General features: G+C 45.5%; 1 long non-coding RNA gene across 1 annotated transcript in view; it reads left to right on the forward strand.

Moving 5' to 3' along the window:
• Positions 1-13,360, forward strand: part of LOC123987859 — a 140,734-nt gene that overhangs the window by 27,046 nt on the left and 100,328 nt on the right. The window contains exon 2 of the long non-coding RNA XR_006829498.1: positions 168-213. This is a non-coding gene — a long non-coding RNA (uncharacterized LOC123987859). The remainder of the gene's footprint in view (positions 1-167; positions 214-13,360) is intronic.

The raw sequence follows: 13,360 nt of genomic DNA on the forward strand, positions 1-13,360 counted from the left end.
TATTAGAAATTCCATATTTCATTTATTGCTGACAGCGATGATCATTTTATCTCTTTACTTATCTATGGTACTCCAAGTGTACTAATTTTATTCTCCAAAACTGATTTAGTCTTAAATTATACAATGAAATAGTTTTTGTGGCTAATTATAAATTTATTATTTTCTAGTGTGAAGGAGAGGCAGTCTGAAAGTTCCAGCCCTTGACAGCTTCCGGTGAGTCGAAATTTTGTAATTAATACATGTTACCAAGCATCCTGATATAAACAATATTAATTTTCCCCTGAATTAAAACTCTTAATTTTTCTTATTTTACTTATAATAAAATCCTTATAATACCTAGGAAAAGTTTATATAATATTAAAATAATTCTGATATTTCATCCTTTGTCCAAAAATGCCAAACATTTTATTATTGCCTAGGCAATCCATACAATAAAAAATTAATTCAGAATGATATAAATCATATCCTGTTCAAAATTCGAAACTGCTTGCAATTCGTTTGAAAACTCGTTCAACCAACGAAGATCACCTCCCACGGTGCGTTGATTTGCTCAGCGTTTCCCTGAAAGGTAAACAGCACGTAAAGTTTCAATTTGATCTGGTTCGAAGCGCGTGCAGCGTCTGTGGGAATGCTGGCTGACTGGGCTCGCGGGCGATGAAAGATTTTGACGAATGTTCGTCGGTTCCGTGGACGCGTTTGCCTGGAGTTTCTTCGCGCAGAGACGCGAACGTGTACGTAGCGTGGTGCTGGCTGCTATACATTCGTCGGTAGGCCGGTCAGATCGCAAGTAGTAAATCGTTTTCTTGCCCCCACTGTTTATGCGGGGTGATTGATGAAGTTGCATTAATATTTCCGTAGCAGAGCTTTTACTCACGGCGCGCGAGCCCGCGTACCATCCATACGTAGCCGTAGCGGCAATAAAATATGTCTCAACCGAGCAGATTTACGATACCGAGCCGCGAATAATTCTTTAAGGCGTTACGTCGATATCATCGATCCTGGTCGTTGAAACGCGACGAGTTTTCGTCCTGCGAATGAAAGACAAGAAGAAAGCTCCTTTAACCCTACGTTTAATTATTACGTATCTATTCGATAAATACGAAATTCATGATTTTCTCATTTTTTTCAAATATTAATAATCCCCTCTAACAACGTGGTGCCAATCTATCAGCAATAGAATTTTTCCTGAAGATTAGTACTTAGTAGTCGGTCACGGTAAGGAACGTTTCAATAAATCAGTCGATGCGGACCAGCCCCTTTGCGAAGCAAGTGGGTCGTGCTCCCCCTACTGTTACGAAGAAATTTCGCTGGACGTGCACGCACGCGGCAAACAGCCTCCGGAGTAAGCGGAGAACGAGCAGTAACCTGTAATTACGCGTATTGTGAACTTCTCCGTTTCTCTCTCCTCCATGGGTCGTCTGGTTTGCTTTGCATTCGGTATCGACTCCGTAGGCCGTTCCCCGAAACATCGTGAACTCCTTATTCGAGGATCATCGTATTTCTGACCTGTAACTTTCAAACCTTAACAGGGTACACTATAGTTTGACATGGCTCCTTTATTATAATTTGGTTATTAATAATGTAGATTAATTTTTCCTTGGACGATTTGAACGAAATTAGAAAATTGAAAATTGCATAAAGATGAAAGTAACGAAAGCGGAAGAGGCGTACAGCCAGGTTCGTTTCGGCTCGATTTCGGGATCACCCGGTACAGGTAGAGCGTCGAAGACGGCAGGTGTAGCCTGCAGGCGAGGAATCGCGAAGCGGAATCGCGTGGGCGCGTTTCTCAGGGTGGCTACGATGCGTCACACGCGAATCGCGCGAGAAAAGAGACTCGATGCCGGCGGAGGAGCGGGAGGCGAGGAAAACCGGGCGAAAGATGAAGACTCGCGACGAGACGGGCAGGGGCGAACAGTGCGAAATGACGAGACGAAGGAACGAGACAAAGGAAGGAGACGATACTTTTACGTTTCTCCTCTTTCCTCGTCTCGAGTCGCCAACAGAGAAGAGATTACCGCCGAGAGGACCTGTAGGCGAACTATGCTGGGTATCCAGGCTGAAGGTTGGGCAGAGAACTAACCAGCTAGGCTAACCAGCCGAGCAAACCAGCCCAGGATATATCCTGAGAACAATCGGACCTACCGACTGACTGGCGTGGGCGAGCCACCGGCGAAATATGCATTCCTAGCGAGCACACGCGTTAAAGGATTATTACGCTTACGTGCTCTCCATGGTGGGCCAACGAAAATCGCGATTTTCGCTATCCTCCTCGGACGCTTTCATAAGATTCAAGTTACTTCGAACGAATCTACCTTAAAATAATCACAAGCCGAGGATATAACTATAGATCAGAGCACGGAAGTGCAAGAAAGCGCCATTAAAAACAGAGTTTCATTTTTCCTCATCTCGCGGTTCAAACGAGCGGGGCTTTGACGCGACCGTGGTCGGGACAATCTCGTTCGAGCCGCGGGAAAGATTAGAACTCGAGTGCAATAAACGAGTGGTCGCTTCCTTCAAACGATTCGCAGCCTCCATTACACGCGATCACCGCTGCAGCTGTCCCAGGAAGAAGTTGACGAAGAGCGCGATGACAGGCAGAAGGGTGAAGGGGGATGAGGATGTCATTGGGGAATAATAGGCCAGTTCTGCGGTCGCCGACTGCCACCAGCTTTGCGGATACTCTGAACTCCGCGTATAGATGCTCTCGGGCTCGTTGAATTGTCGTCATGAGAAACACGGAGATTGCCGAAACCCGCAGTTTCAATTAGAAGTGTACAAACTGCAAATTGAGACCGTAAATTGCCTACCAGTGTACTTACGTCCTCGGGATGTGCTCTTCGCTTCAGCGTGTAATCCATTGCACGGAAGCACTCGATTTTCCTTTTTTATTTCAAATTCGTTCTTTTTTTTTTAGTAATTGTTGGATAGAAATGACTTGGTACGACGAGGATGGAAGTAGGGAATTAAGGGTGGAAGAGTAGATTCTAATTTTAAGGGTTGCCATAAGGGTGAATTTTGTTATCATCGAGAGTAAAAGTAATTTGTAAGATGATCTGCTGGTTATTGATAGATCGAATTCCTGAGATATCGATCATTCTCCAACGTGTATACGTGCACAGAGAGTTATTGACTTGCAAATCAAAGGCTGAATATCTTTGAAACTATTAGTTCAGAGTGGGAGTCTAGGTTTAAAAGCATGAGGCATCATTTATCAAACTGTCTTGCAAGTGATATTTATTGTAGCAATTATACAACGTGTTCTTAAACAATAAAGTGTTTATAGACAAGATTATTCAAATCTTTGTGACAAATGAGATTGAAATGTCGAATTGAATTATATCTGTTCCTCTCTAAAGACGTTCCCTGCTAGAGGGAAACTTTCGAGCAATTTTGCAACGAATTCTTCGCTGAAATTTAACCGGGTCGTTAACGCTGTCAACTGCGATGTTTTTTCTTAAACAACAATCAGTTTCGTCCAATCTTTGGAACACGAGAACACTTCCTCGTGGTACGCACCAAACGATCAGCCCCTAGTTACGTTAGATTGCGTATTTCCGCGTGTGTATCGTATATCTCCGTCATTTTTCCCGGCGATTCGCAGAAGCGAGAAGTTTTGCGAACGTTTATCGGTAAAACCGTACCGATTAACGGTGAACGCATAGAAACCAGGAAGTCATTTGGCGAATTCTACGGCGCGCGAACGCGCGCGGTTTTACGGTTCTCTACAGCCGTCCAATCCCATCGAAATGCCAGCGTATTTCGAACCGGATCGTAATTAACCGCCCATTACTTACCGTCCGGAGACGGTGAAACCTTTTTGTTTCTACGAATCCGCTGGTAACCGCTCCCCTTGTCTCTCTAACTACGATGAATCCTCGACTTTCTAACTGGTTGGCCACCGAGGCCATCGGAGATCATTTTCGGTATCGTGCCCCTCGTTTGTCGATTTAACAAAAACCTATTGAACCATCGTAGCGATGGAAACAACATTTATTTTTCTTAATGGAAAAGCGAATCAAACTCCTGTCCCTTAAAAATAAAGATAGACGAACGAAAAAAGCAAGCGCTAAACGCGAGAAACGAAAAACAGTCGTAGTTGTGAATGATGAACAGATCCAATTGCGACAAGCATTTTCCTCTCCATTCCATTACCTTCGAGCACGGGCAATTCACTGGGAATGATTCCGTCCCGAGCAGAAAGACATCTCGGAGCAGGACGGCCGCTAATCGCCCGAGCATGCAATCAGTCTACTAATTAGCCGCGACACGATTGTTGCACGAGCGGCCAGCCACCTGTCCGTATTACGGTAATAACGCTTCGTTGTGTGTTTGCAACTGGCAGCAACCGGACGTAATGTCGCATCTCGGATGTCCGAGAGCGCTTTGGCCTGTTATGAACCGCGGAACGAGCTGCATTACGACGCTGTGTTTCCTAGCGGATCGTCCTGTTCTCCGCTTCGTAGACGACCGCTAAACTGCTGTCACAGCTCTAATCGTCGCACGTACAAGTTGTACACGCTCTGATCTTAACTTTAGCCGAGTTAGAGAAGAAAGAAAGAAAGAAAGTTGAGAGTCATTTGCATCTGTTTGATCGTCGGTTGGGAGGAACCATTGACGTGCTTGTAGGTGAAAATGGGTAGTTAACTGGACTAAGTACCCGATTACGTGGGAGTTGGAATGGATATTGTCACTGGGGTTCAGTTGGTTGTAATTGTAGAATGTGTAAGGTGCTGGGAAAGTAACTATGTATCGTATATTCGATAAAGAATTATTTTTAATAATTACCATCTAAATCAACATTCGACCAATTACAATCTCAAAAGAGAAATGAAATGATTGAACAGTCTCTGAATCACATCCAAAACGCGATCTTCATTTCGTTGGAGACTTTGAAACGCGTAAACAGGGATCGATGGCCTGGCAAGGGCTCTAATTTTCCCGCGTAAATCGCCGATAATACGTGACGTCATCGTACATCAGGGTATCCGTGCTGATTGGGTGCGAGAATTGGGCCCCGCCAATTATCGGGTGACCCGAGCGCGATTTATGGGGTCAGTCGTAACTCATACCGGCTTCTCGTACTCCCTTCGCCGGTGAGGGCCCCCTGTATTCCATAACTCGGCACCCCGTAACCCTCGACGTGACTGTAGGTGGATACGTACTTACACGTACAACGGATGCGCAACATCGAAACGAGACTGACGATTTATCGCGAATTAAGAGTCCCGTGTTCTCGAACCAAAAGAGCAATTTCACGTGTTTGCGAAGGGAAGGATGTTCGGAGAACTAGTTATAAATTAATACTAAATGGACTAAACGGTATATTTAAAGCTACAACAGATGTAGTTTACAGAATTCCGACAAGACGATTCGTAGGGTTGTAATCGACGACTTCTCGAGATCCTCTTTCATGCAAATATCGCGTGGTTGTCCATGCGACCCAACAATCGCTCAATCAGAAGGGGTAGTTTCGTGTGATAGAAAAACAACAACTTCTCGTCATCGCAACAATATATTTATTAATATTTGTAAAACGATTAGAATTCTACAATTGATTCTAAGTAATCAGTTTCATAAAATAAATAAATCAGCATCGTTCTTTCGTCGGTAGATCAATTTTAACAGTCTAGTTAGTTCTAACGATGGATTGCCCGGAAATCATCAGCCACAAGGCTCAGGAATCGCAAGGAGGGTAGATGAAGTCCCTGGTAGAAAGTGCGAGTCGTGCTCTCGAGCGTTGTTAACAATAGAGCTGGCGTAGCAAAGACAGAATCGCAAGAAAGTGTCTCCAAGCAGGGAATTATGCCTTGAAATCGTGTCCGGGTCTGCGAGTGCTCTTAGGTTCTCGAGTTTACGATCCAAGCCTTTGTGACGAGGCTGTCTATTTCTCCGCAAGTTATTTCTTTCCACGTGGACACTGGAAGCGTACCTCTTAGACACCTTTTGTATTATCTTCGTGGCAGAGGACGAATTTTTGAAAAGCAGACGAGGCGGGGTTGAGAAAGTTGGCCGTGGCTTATCGAGAAGAAAGAAGGATGAAAGGGTTGGGTGAACGGAGGCGAACGAGGCGCTATTGTGCTCGCCGTTTCATATTTAACGTTCATTATTATCTTTGGTAACGACTCGCTTGATGTACACTCTGTAGCTGAAAGAGGCCAGCCGCTCGTGCATCGACGAGCAAATAATTTCACACCCGGAGCCAATTTCGTACTCGATCCTCCCCTTACTTTACGTTCCATACCCTAGGGAGGAAGAAGTATGGGTCGAGTGCTCGAGTGCCCGAGTTCACGGATACGCGTGGCTATTGTGATGTTATTGGATGGTTTAAGCTTCGTTCACAGAGCTCTTTGACTCTGATTACCTGTAAAGTGGCAGTACTTACATAAAAAGAGGTCATGTTGTATTTAAATTCGAGAGTGTGAATAGTAGTACATATGTTGTAAATGAAAGATAATTTTATATAATTAATTACACTCAAAGTACTCAAAGTGATTCATATCTTCCATACTTAGATGAAATTGCTTTTCAACCTGCCATTTGATTCGTTTTAAGATAAAGAACCTTTAACATAGAATCGCTACGAAAGACGGCGGTAAGAGGAGTATTTGATCTCGAGAGACACTTTTTGTTTGGTTTCACTACGTGAAAGTAGCTACGATAAATGTATAAACATCAGCCCTGACAGATTGGTTGTCTTGATGAAGACGAGAATGTGTAAAAGTGTTATCCTACTTTTAGGATCTGTCAGCGCAAGAAACATAAGCGTTCGGATGAAAGAAACGAGAAAGGCTCCCATCTCTTTGCTAAGTTTGATTTACAAATTGGTTTCTTTATTCCACGATTAGACTGTTTAAGAACGTCCGGTGGAAAAACATAGATTTCTCACAGAACAGTAAATGGCTCGGAGCTCTATCTTATAACGCGAAGAAAGTTGAATCCGAGTTGGCAATTCAGTGTTTACGATAACGTTGAATCATTCTAAGTTTTTGCGCAAAATTTCCTTAGTCATTCCATTTTTCTCGACAGTTTTTGCAGATCAAATGATCTCGCATCTACACTTTGAGGTATCAATCATCAAGATAGAAAGCACGCTGCGTTATTCGAAATTGTATATGCATACTGGGTGTCTGAAAAACATTCATAACTTTATCAATTATTAGAAACTTTATTTCTATGAAAATTTCTTCACCAAGGTTACCTATGATGAACCTAGACCTATTGACACTCACAGATATTAATTTGGCAATTTCAATTCAAACATCAACCAAAGCCCAACATTTTTTGATATCCTTCATCGAATCATCCAACAAATTCCAAATACCCCAAAATCTATCATTTTCATCAGGAACTCGATCACCTCGTTTGCTTCGATGCTTGATCCTCGACGCGATGCTCGCGAGCGACGATGCAAAGTTGGGTCCAGGGTGAAGCCGTGGTCGGGCACACACGCAGGAGTGTCTTGCGCGCGAGGGAGTATTTTTGCAGTTGGTACGAGTTTGCAGGTTGCGCGAAGCGATGTGCGCGATCAGGTTGGCCGGTCGGGCTCGGTGACCGGGGATCCCCCGGGTCCCCTCGGACCCTCAACGGGCCTGGTCGCCCTCCCACTGGCCCCTGGCCCGCGTTGCATCGCGTTTGCAGCGCATGGCGTCCTCGTGTGGGCGAAGGGTCATGGGTCGCAGACACACCGCAGTGGTTCTCAATCGAACTCGACGATTCGGACGCATAGATTCAGTTCCTGAAATAATTTTAATAAACAATGACCATAGGATGTTGGTATAGAATACTCAGACAAGATGTGCATTGATAAACCAAGGCATAGTCCTTATCTCGAAGCAATCATGTAGGATGATCAGGATAACGTAGATGGCGTACTGATGTTCCCGATGATACTGATAAATCAGAATGGTCCAGAAAGATTGAAAATCTTACGGTACCGAATGACGTCTTGAGAACCGTCGTTTGCGAGCAGCACTCTGGACACACGCTGGGCAAGCCGGAAAACGCGGCGCGTTTGCCCGCCCCGGTTGGCCGACAATCGCGTGGACAATTTGTTCGTGCCCGGCGACACAATGACGACGCGTAAAGTGTTCAGCCAGGAATAAGATCTCCAGTATCGAGGTGGAAAGCTTACGTCGAAGTTGATATTCATAGGTTCATAGGCGGGAGATAGAAAGTTTCGCGTATCCCTAATAATAATTCACTATTCACCGTGAGGCTAAGGTTCGCGTTTCGAGGTGGTACCGTTAGAGTTTAGACGGTATCTTCGGCAACTCGCACGGAATCGTCAAGCGAGGGAAGCGTAGCGTGCAACAAAGAAGGATCACCGGGTGAGGGAATTTTAGGATTCCTCGTGCACCGATACGGGTTCGTGCTCGAAAAGTTATGGCACGAGAGAGAAAGATGCTGGCTGCTGGCCGTGCTCGCAGGGCTCCTGTCCTCTCGTGCGAAAGGTCACGCGCGAAGGAACTGACCTCCCTCTCTCTCTCTTTTATCCTTCCCCGCGCCTTCATCTTTCCCTCTTGCCTTATTCGATCCCCGTTACCGTAAGACCGTGCAAGCTGCGTTCCTCGCCGAAGCGGACCGAGGAGAAGCTACCCCAACGATTTCGGGCAACGGGCCCCGTAGATAGAATCTCGGGGCGGGTCGAGCAAATTGAAAAATTATGCCGACGCGTACGCGACGCGTTTTTGGCGAAGATGCGAGACAATAGGATGGTCAGATAAAAAGGTGAGGACCGTTCAAAAGGGTAACGCCATCACGGTAGGCGCACCGCATATGTAGCCACGGGAACCTGTACACAGGGTGTCTCAGGTATTTCCTGTCGAATATTTTGAGTATATTCTAGAAGAATAAATAAGAAAAGAAATATTATATCTTTGTTAACATAAAAATATTTACACGAATCACTGAAAATCTCAAATGATTCTAGATTAATGCAAAATTTTTGTAATAATTTGTAAACATAGAATTTGTCTAGGACACTTGGGACACCCTGTATATCTACGAGGATCTATGGAAAGGTAGATATACCCCCATAGTCTTGACGGGTCGGCCGGTGCTCATGCATAAATGCGTCAACGTTGTTCCGCTCGGTATCTTCGATCTCTGCGAGTGTTCTAGCCGGCTGTCCAAGAGCGCGGCTATGTCGTTCAGATTTCCGATCTTTCGTGTCGAGCGTTTGCCGATCAGCGGCGAGGGTGGAAGGAGGGCGGGCAGCGAGGAGGGGGACATCATTAAATCGAGCTCGAAGCTAGACGCTTTCTACGATGATAAATCGCGAGCTGGTCCGCGTTCGAGGTTCGGGGTGAAAGGGGACGGTCGTTGAGAAAGTACAAATGAAACTTTAATAAGCCAACGAATCGGAGCGAGAAGGCTCGAGTACGTCGTCTAATTGATCGTAAATCTTATCGGCGGAGTCGCGCCGCGATCCCGTAAACAAACAGGGACTCATCGGGCCCGGCTGCTTCCATTTGTCCGCCAGGATTCATTAAATTCTCGATTCGGTTCGTTCTTTGACTCGACTCGAAATACGAGCGAGATGGAATTGCCGTAAAGGTATCGTTCGCATCCATTTTCTAGGATTCCCTCGGCATCGATTCGTTACCGTTTAGAGGCGTTAGGTGCTCGTAAAGTCTCATCAGAGATGAAATCGAGGCTGTTTGCCAAGTGGAAGAAGTGGTACTGGAAGCTGCGGGTTAATTCGCGAATGATGAGCTGCCCCGGAGTATCTTTCCTCCTCCTCGTCCTCTTTTTCCTCCTTTCTACCACGCCATCGTCTCTGTTTCTCGCTGTTTCTCGTTCGTTCGACAAGCACACTTGCTCGGATCGCGCGTACGTAGCTGGGTTCCCACGGACGGGACCGGGAGGAGTTCTTTCGAGTTTGAAAACACGGCAATCAGCGTAACTGCCGCTCCGCTGCGCTGTGCCGCAACGCTATGCGTACATACATATGTATATCCGCTCGTATCCCGTGCCAACAACATTGTGCGTTTGTTCTTTTCTCGAAAGCCACCGACCGCGATGTCGTTTGCCCATGTTCCGCGTTTTTATCGGCGCACGCTGATTGCCCGCATCGGGCCGAGCGCCGCACTCGCTCTCGCTCTTGCTCTCCTTTGGGACCATGAGAAATCAGACGGCTACGAACGTTCAACATCTTGTAAACTTGTCCGCTCGTTTTCATTGAGATTGTAGAGCCGCGAACCGCGGGGGGTGAACCTGTATCTTGTCCATCACGATGAACACATGTCGCGGCTCGCTTGACCTCCAATTCTCGTTACTATGAGGATAAAATAAAATGATAAAAATTGATTAGTCCTTAATTGAAATAAATAATTAACACTTTCTAACGTGTTCTTTATCAGTTTACGATAATGTATTGATCCGTGTCATATTCTAACAAAAAGCACCCTAGTCTGTGGTGCAAGATTTTCTTCTCAGATCCTGATAGCGAACGAGTTAATGAAACAATTTTAATATTCTTCATCAGCAAATATATACGAGAATATAGTAGGATAAAATCTACTAAAAACCATTGATGCAGAAGCGATTCCATCTGCGCTAAACAAACATAAAAGAAAATTTCCAACTGAATAAACTTCGACCGCACGATCCATTGTTCCATTAATTCACATTCACAAACATCCCCGCGGGGACATGTTATATTCCAGAGAGGTGCCTCGCGCCGTGAGTCAAAGTATCCCTTACGAAAGCGTACGACGAGCTCGGTCATTAAAAGTCGTAACGATCCCTCGGCTGTCCCCTCCGCACGGTGGTAGATGTGAAAAATACTGGAAGGTAGCGGAAGTGTTCCCCGTCGCGGCGGACGTAGCACGTCTCGATGATTCATTCTCTCACAATCGAGTATCGGCTCTCCCATGACGAGCCGGTGACTAACTCCGCCACTATGGCGGTTGTCGCGGAGGCAAGCGAGGCGCAACGCGAGCCGCGATGGCGCAACGCGTACCCTTTATTCTCGGCCTTTTACACGCGACCCTATCTCCACCGATGTAAAATCGAACACGCGTGCACACAGGTGCAGCGTGGATCGGTGTGCAGGAACGGGGATCGAGCACCACGGTGGCTCCGTAGTCACCGCGAAGCGTGGGTGGAGACCTTCCAGCACCGACAGCAGGGAAATACTCGAGCTGGTAGGCCGTAATCGAATCGCCGGGTAATTACTCGATAGTCGCCGGTGTCACTCGTATATCTCGCCGGTCGAATTGGTGTGCGCACGCGCGTGTGCCACGTAGGTAAAAGCGAGAGTAAGTAAATAAGTGGATTTGCTCGCAACAGAACGATCGATATCGAACGGCGATCGTATCGGGCAGCGCGCGGGCGTCGAGTAAAACCGGGCGATAAGGCGAGAACTAGCTCGTATGTTTCCGCTTCGCGGCGCGGCCCAAAGCCACCATCCCCCGCCTCGTCGAGCGTGTTACTCGCGAACTCGCGCCACTCGACACGAACGATCTCTTAATTGATGAACGAGGAGGCGGTGCTGAATTAAGTCACGAGAATTATCTCTTCTCCAATTGAAGTTCGTCATTATTTCACAATTTTTTGGAAAATTTTGTAGTTCTATGATCGTTTGATCATTCTCTTTAATTCTTTCTAAATCGTGAATCAGGAATACCTTTTCATTCGGTAATAATAACCCGACGACAAGGAATGTTCGCTATCTAAATGCTCTCAATCATACAGCAATCGATTTCCTTTCTCTCAAACAATGTCCATTATTACACATTGGTAAACGAGACTCGCTGTAAGCATTCCACCTCTTGCAACACGGTACAGACAAGTTGACACTCCAATGAGAGTCTTAAGGTTTTTATGCAGTTGTACATAACACAGACTCTTTCTAATATAAACCAGAAAGAAATGAAAAACAGAAGGAAATTTTTAAATACAATTGGATGATGAGATGAAGTACTACGTATCTACTTAAATCCCAAGTAGAGCAAATCACTCAACGTTCAAAACTTCCGATCAAAGACAACAAACTACTCAAGACGAAACAAGTTGATGGAAAGTAACAGCAAAGGTGTTGAAGTGTCTGGACGTAGCCAGTCTCGTCAGTGCCCCCCTCTTACTTTATAGACAGACGAGAGACAATAGAGGCAGTCGATACGAAACGGAATTACGTCCAAGTTGGAGACAGCTCATCGAGTCTATCCCCTCGTGGCGAAAGAGTCGATGCACAGGCAGGACCCGACGCGAGGCGACGCGACGACACAATACGAAGCCGACAAGAGTGAAGCGAGGCGACACACGTAGGTAAACGATCGTTTGTCCTCCCACCTCTCGATTGTCGTCTCGAGCGCGTTGCATCCTCGCGGCTACGAAACAGCAGGGCAAAGATGGAGACGAAGGTGGAGGTGGAGGTGGGTGCCCTCCGCTGTTGAGTAATTGGAACACGACCTCTGTCAACCCCCGCTGACCCTAAATGGTCAGCGGAAACGAGCTTACCACCGGCGAGGAAGCCACCTTCGTCGTTGGCCAATCCTCCGTTTAGATATACGGATTCAGATGCAGATGCGCTAGCGGGAAACGTTGCTTCTGCTACTAAACGTTCGCATTCACGGCGAATGACGCGTCGGTTCGCGCTTTATTATCCTCCTACGATCACTTATGCCAGGCCGATCTGGCCATCTCGCGCGGAATACACTGAAAACGGGACACCAGAGCACGTGGGAGACTTTAGAACGTTGATTATTGAATCCATGTGCCGTATTTGGAATTAATTAAGGGGACTCGAGTCTAAAAATTCGAAGATTTTCTATATATTTTTCGTGGAGTTACATTCAGTCTTTAAGATCCTTCTCGTTCAAGACATTCCAGATGAATCTATATCTAAAAATTTCAATGAATAATCATGTTGTCTTTATTGAAAAATCCGGCAGTTTATTCTCAGCTCCATCGCGAACAAGTGTATCTAACAAATCGATACAATTCGAAGCTATTCACCAGCTTCGAATGCTACAAAATACTGATGTATCACGTTTGGTAATTGGTAAGAGGTTTCTTTTAAAAATGACCATGTTGCAATTAGGTACCATTGAATTAAGTTGATGATTCTTGATTCATCCACTCGTTAAAACGTGTTCTCCACGGTTTTTTTGTTGCACAATTACAATTTTATCGAGATTCGTTTGCTGCTTGCAAGAAACATTGTCCTAGCACCACCAGACGAAGGGAATTATACTTATTATCAAGTAACATGGAATATTATAGACCTTACTGTTGAGATAAAAAATCCTACAAGATCCTTGAACGACTCAGTAAAGTAGCAATTTTATCTTTTCTTTCACTACTTTCTATGGTCTAAGTGAAATGAACATGTTATTTCTCGACCAACAATGTTGTT

Source organism: Osmia bicornis, chromosome 6 (genome assembly GCF_907164935.1).
Source record: "Osmia bicornis bicornis chromosome 6, iOsmBic2.1, whole genome shotgun sequence".
NCBI lineage: Eukaryota > Metazoa > Arthropoda > Insecta > Hymenoptera > Megachilidae > Osmia > Osmia bicornis.